Consider the following 6,596-nt stretch of genomic DNA (forward strand, 5'->3'; position numbering starts at 1 on the left):
TCACATCATTGTTTCATGGCTGCATGTGTCAGTGCATCTTCTCCCTCTGACTCATCACTGTCTGGTCCGCAGGTCTGGTTCCAGAACCGACGCGCCAAGTGGAAGAAGCGCAAGAAGACCACCAACGTGTTCAGAGCCCCGGGGACGCTCCTGCCCACGCACCACGGCCTTCCCCAGTTCCCCTCTGCAGCGGCCGCAGCGGCAGCTATGGGCGACAGCCTCTGCTCCTTCCACGCTAACGACACCCGCTGGGCTACAGCGGGGATGCCCGGCGTGTCTCAGCTCCAGCTACCGCCCGCCCTGGGCCGGCAGCAGGCCATGGCGCAGTCTCTGTCCCAGTGCAGCCTCGGCGCGGGGCCTCCGCCCAACTCCATGGGTCTGTCCAACATGTCGTCCAACGGTTCCGGGCTGCAGTCGCACCTCTACCAACCCACGTTCCCCGGGATGGTGCCCGCATCCCTTTCCGGCCCGACCAACGTGACCGGCTCGCCTCAGCTGTGCAGCTCCCCGGACAGTGACGTCTGGAGAGGGACGAGCATCGCGTCGCTGCGCCGCAAAGCGCTGGAGCACACAGTCTCCATGAGCTTCACTTAGTGCCGGGGCTGCAGCGACAAGAGATTTTTTTCTGCATTTAGTTAACTTGCATTCAGTCGGAAAAAAACAAACAAAAGCAAAACCAGGATACTTCTCCATCTGCAGGCAACTGGCTTCTTATTTTCCTCCTCAAATATAAGGAGAAGACGCGCTCTCCACCAGGCCAGCTGGCCTTTTATCAACCACAGGGCTGGTTCCGTTTAAAGCTATAATTTATTATTTCGCATGTGGCCTCTGTCTATTTATTTATCTATTTAAATTAACTTATTGTTTTGTTTGGTATTTTATTGGGCACGGACCCTCTGTGACTGATTGTTTTCTTGAGGACACATTCTGGAGATGCTTCAGAACACAACAAGGTTGGGAATTTCTCTTTTTGCTCCTGCTGCCAAAGGGCCAAAGGGTTGCACACTGGAAAAACAAAAACAAACAAACAACAAAACAAACAAGCAAACAGAAAAGCACTTGCTTGGAGGTTTCAAAGACTGAGAACTTAATTTCCCCTCCTATCAGGAGAGAGAAATTATCTAAAAGGAATCCGGAAAACATTGACTGCATGTCAGAAAGCAAAATATAATAAAAATAATGATGATAAATAAATAAATGACACAAAAAAGGAAGAGGGAGGGGTACTTTAATTAAGACATGGGAGCTGACTTAACTATAACCTGTTCTATAGGATGTTTTTGTGTAGCGGAAGCACTCTTGTTCCCATTTGGTCAGTTTGTGATAACCTATGTTTCCAGAACTCTGTCTGTGCTTATGATCAAAATATGCCTTTCTTAAATGTTGGAACCATTTTGTTTCATGGACATGTTTATATCAATTCAGTGTAAATGAGCCAATAAAAATCATTTTCAATAATGTCACAACATTGATCAACCCTCCTTTCTTGAAAACTGGATAAACACTCAAAAGGTCAGCATAATACAATTTCCCCCCTTTTTTATATTTTTAAAGTTCAGACCACTAGTAAAAATTCAGCATCCTTAAATGCATCTTTATGTTTTGGTGAAAAGCTGCATGCAGCCAACTATTGTGATTCTATTATGAAAGCAGCCCTTCCTTCTGAACTCCCCAACACAAATTACACAGAAATCTCCTTTATGCTTTTAATGGCGACAGACACAAATATAAAATAATCTAGATAATTTGGATTAAAATATTTTTTTTTATCTTTTTTTGTCATTGCATGTAAAAAAAATACCAAAAACAAGATTTTTTTTCCCATTTAAATACTGATGAAATACAGCTAAAGCTCTTATTATTATATATTTAGATTCTTAAAGGGTGGCATGTAAATGTTTAACTTGATGGCAAAATTGTTCCATTCATTGGTAATGTCTGTCTGCTTCGTGTAGGTTTTCCTTTAGTGTTAGCATTGTGACTAAACTGTCTGAATCTGGATGAAACTTAGATTCTTATTTCAAAAAAATTAAAAGTTCTTAAATCTAAATCCCTGTGATTCGTAAATTTTATCCAGCTGATATCTCCATTCATAAGAATTTAGACTTAGACGACATTTATTTTTTATTTTGTATACACAAAGTCTATAAAAAACGAAATTTCGTTTTTTACAGCTCTCATGGCATTTCCATTTTCTTAAAGTGCAGCAGTGATTAAATGTAAACATTCTGGGGAAAAAAAACATGGTGCAAAAAAACCCCCACATTGATATGTTCAGTTTGATGCAGAGTCTGTGACATTATTTAGAGTTTTTTCAACATTTAGCTGTCTGATGGCGGTGGGGGAGAAGCTGTTTCGGAGCTGCATTGAATGCTGCAAAGCCTCTTCTCAGAGGGCAGCAGGGAGTCCATAGTGGGGGTTTGAGGGGCCACTGATGATGTTAAACATAAGACATAAGACATCCCATTATTATTATAAGTGTTGGATGCTACGTCAAATGAAAACGCAGATTTTTTAGTTTGATAAAATTAATATTTTTTTGAATTTACACATTTTGAAGCAAATGAGTCACAAACTAAAATACTTTAACCTAATTTAAAGAATTTCAATTTTAAAATATCACTACCGGCATTGCTATCAGTTTGATCTACCCTCTCCCTTTTGGCTGTCAGAAAGAATAAGAAGCTCAATCTTTTTAGGGGCATCAATAAAGGCTTTTCCCCCCCTTAATAAGATGTGTATACTTCCTCTACGGTTTTGCCAAATAACAGAGCCATACCATAGATATCACAAATTTTCACCACGCTCACTTTTATGATAAAAGTTGTAATTTTGCCACTTTATTAACTTTGCAGCACACAACTGCTGCAATCAAAGAGGACAACTGTGCCAATTGTTAACTTCCATTATGTTCAACCTGACTTATCTACTTGGAAAAAACTTAGTAACTCTTGGAGGTTCATCATGGTTAAGTAACAGAGAAAAAAAAAAAAACATTTCTATTTAAAACAAGTTCCTGGATGTGTTTTCTAAACACTAACATCCAAACGATTTTGACTAAATTAGGCAAATTCAATCCTTGTTAGCACTAACAGTAAAATAAGTGCTTCTTTTTTCTTTTACAAACAGAAATCATTCAGTAACTCTACCTGATATGCTGTAAAGACCACGACTATGTAAAACGCCAATGAGTGTAAAGACGGAGTCAATAATTATAATTTTTCATTCAGAATTCAAACACTCCATATAAAAGTCTAAAAAATGGCTAATGACAGTATAATCTCTGAGGGCATGTTTGTTTTGCTGTTCTTTTATAACATTTTCACCTGAGCTGCGAGCGTTTTGGATAATTAAAAATTAATTTAATTATTCTTCACCAACGCTCAGGTATGTGAGGTGAAGGCAGACTAATTAATTTAGCCTGACTGGCTCTATATGCTAACAGTTTCTGCGTAGTTGTTATGGAAAATATATCAAATGTTTACCTTAAAACTAATTGATGTGTCCTACACGCAACCACACACAAGAAGGTCCTGGGTTTTAATCTTCCATGGATGTGCATCTTGCAAAATTGGCATTTACTTAATCATATTTAGTTACTCTAACACAATTGTTATATGCCGGCTAAAATGAACAATTGTGTAAAAGTAACTAAACATAATTTAATAAAATGGCAAAAATGGTTGCATTATGGCCAATAAATGTATGTATAGGTGGTTTTTAGCTGTCTTAGCACCTAGCTGATTAGTAACATAACCCCCAACCAACAACCCAGCAACTATAATCATGTGTAGACTTTGGATGGAAGGAAGGAAGGAAGGAAGGAAGGAAGGAAGGAAGGAAGGAAGGAAGGAAGGATAAAAACAATAAAACCATCCAAAGTCCAGCATTGATTGTGATCTTCTGCTTTAGGGAGAAATGTGATTCCCCCAACTGTGAAAACTGATTTAACGTAATTATGAAACAACCAGTTCCACAGTAGCAGTTAATAAGCTATGCTAAGCAACAATATTTAGAAATAATTAGTATCTTTGTCAGTATTATAATCTGAAGAATCAGAGATTTACAAAGGCAAGAGGATTCTGTATATTTCTGAAAAGATATAATTCAGTTCAACTCAGTCTATTTATATGGCACCAATTCATAATACATGTAATTTTATGGTGCTTTACAGAAAAAAATTCAATCAAATCATACAGTCAACATGTTTCAAAGGTTTCTATCAAGAGAAAACCAGCTGAGTGCATCCAGGATCAGCTTCTGTTTTACAAACTTGTGATGACAGCATTGTCTGCACTGTGTCGTTGTTTCTACATTAATTCCACAGACAGAGCATGCATGCAGCGACAGTGGAGAGGACAAACTCAGTTTTAACAGGAAGAAACCTCCAGCAGAACCAGGCTCAGTGTGAGCGGCCATCTGCTGAGGCCGACTGCAGGGTCAAGGAGACAAAAGCAGACAGACATAAGGAAAATAGATGCAGTGATTTATAAATACTTTTTCTCTTAGAGAAGGTAACATTAGCCTGTTTCCATAGAAATTATATGCACATTTTAAGCAAACTTTAAAAAATTCATAAAAAAGGAAAAAAATATATTTTTCGGTGTTTCCAATTGGGCTTAAAACGAATTAATCAATCACCGCAAAGTGTAAAGTCATCATTAAGTCACACATGACTGTAGTAAACTGTAATAAAATAAGTAGAGGCTGCAGTCTGACACTGACCACAGATCAGTAATGGATAACAGTTTTAATGAATATATTGCTATCAGGCAAGTTGCTCTTACTTTAACAGCTAGTAATGGTGATGTTGCTTCCAGCCATGTCGACATAAATAGCAGAAACATCCCAACAGATGGCAACAGCAGAAAAAGTTGATAAGTCACATGAAGTAAAAGTTTTTTAAATCAGAAATTACTTGAAAAAAGTGTTTTCATCTTGCGTTTTATGCATTAGCCATTTTTCTCAAAGACAAGACCGATTTAAGTGATCTTAAAATCCTTTTTGCAAATTTGAGGGAGTTTTTATTTTTATTTTGCTGTTTCCATCAAGCTTTTTTGATGCACTGGGTCAATACGCACTTTAAAAAAAGCTGATGGTAAAACTAACTTCATTGGTGTCTCTGTCTAGCAGTGAAACAGTCAAGCTATTAGCCAGTTTTTCTTTTCAAAACGGATGGAACACAGCAGATACAGTTAGTCAAAGCTGAGCCCATAGCTATGGTCTAACAGAGAAACAGGACCAAACTCTAATAAAAAGGCTTAGACATAGATACATTTTATTGTCATCCTGTATACACAGAGTGTATACAAAATGAAATTTCAATGCTTTTCAACAGTGAATGAGCACCTTACAACAGTAAAATGAACATTACCATTTATAAAGTACAGCAGTGATCATAATGTAAACAGTGTAGGAGAAAAGGGAAAAAAAAACAGTTTAAAGTCATGGTACAAAAGGCATAATAACGTTTAAAGTTGGGACTTTAAAAGGTCCAACTCTATCATATATAACTTAAGTTCTTTACAGCAGCAGCAGAGCTTTTGCCTCCAGCTACACAGAACCTTCCCAGATAAAGCTATTATGGCAAGAAAAAAGTAGAGAGAACATAGAGTTAGGGGTTTAACAAAAAAGGTAAATTTGGAGAATAGAAGTAGAATAAATCTAAATGAAAAAGAGAGTGGCCCTTATGTCCTCCAGCAGCTTAAGCCTACAGACACACATCTATAGAGATTGATTTAAAAAACCAACTACCAGCTGAAATTGAATTAAATCAAAATAAACATAATCAAAAATTGCAGTTAGGTCTGTGTCCTATTTATTTTTTAATATAAAAAGAAAATATCTAATCGTAAGAAAAGTTCAACATATTTTCTATATACTGCTAGACTACTACAGAGAAATAGGGCAAGGTTATTCAAAGTATAAGGTAACTCATGGTCATTCCAAAAAAGGAAATTAAAAACAATCCACTGGACTTTGTTTCCAAGTTTGAAGACGTTTCGCTTCCCAGGCAGGAAACTTTCTCAATTCAAAAATTCAGGAATAGCGTTGAGTTTGAGGTTTTATACAGTAGCCCAACAAAGCCTTGTTTTTGTTTTGAGCCCATAGCTAGGTCTAACAGAGAAACAGGACCAAACTCTAATTAAAAGACTTAGACATAGACTAACGTAATTGTCATCTAAACATAAACAAAAACAATGCTTCGTTGGTATTTTCTTCCTCTATTTAAATACTCATATTTAGATAAGTTTGGATCTCTTTAAATCCCTGTATATATAGTAAAGATTGGAAAGATGGACAGTTTTTACCTCTTTAGGTTTTCTTCCACAGTCCAAAAACATTTATAGTTAAAACCCCATATCTTCACATTTTTTATAAAAACTTTTTTTTCTTTATTATTTTAAATTACATTACATAAACCATTTGCTGTTAATAAAAAAAAAGCCCTGTACTTAAATGGAACTGCGTTGCAAAAAATAATCTACAAACAAGTAAACGTTACTTGGAATAAATGTTTTTGCCTTAATTAGAGCTATACAAACAAGGATCTGCCAAAGGAATTAGCATTTTTTTTTACCCTAAAATATGGTAGT

General features: G+C 36.8%; 1 pseudogene; it reads left to right on the forward strand.

The window, feature by feature from the left end:
* Positions 1-661, forward strand: LOC107093779 (annotated as a pseudogene).
* Positions 662-6,596: the final 5,935 nt, after the last annotated feature.

The sequence above is a fragment of the Cyprinodon variegatus genome, unplaced genomic scaffold, assembly GCF_000732505.1.
Source record: "Cyprinodon variegatus isolate N-32 unplaced genomic scaffold, C_variegatus-1.0 Scaffold446, whole genome shotgun sequence".
Lineage (NCBI taxonomy): Eukaryota > Metazoa > Chordata > Actinopteri > Cyprinodontiformes > Cyprinodontidae > Cyprinodon > Cyprinodon variegatus.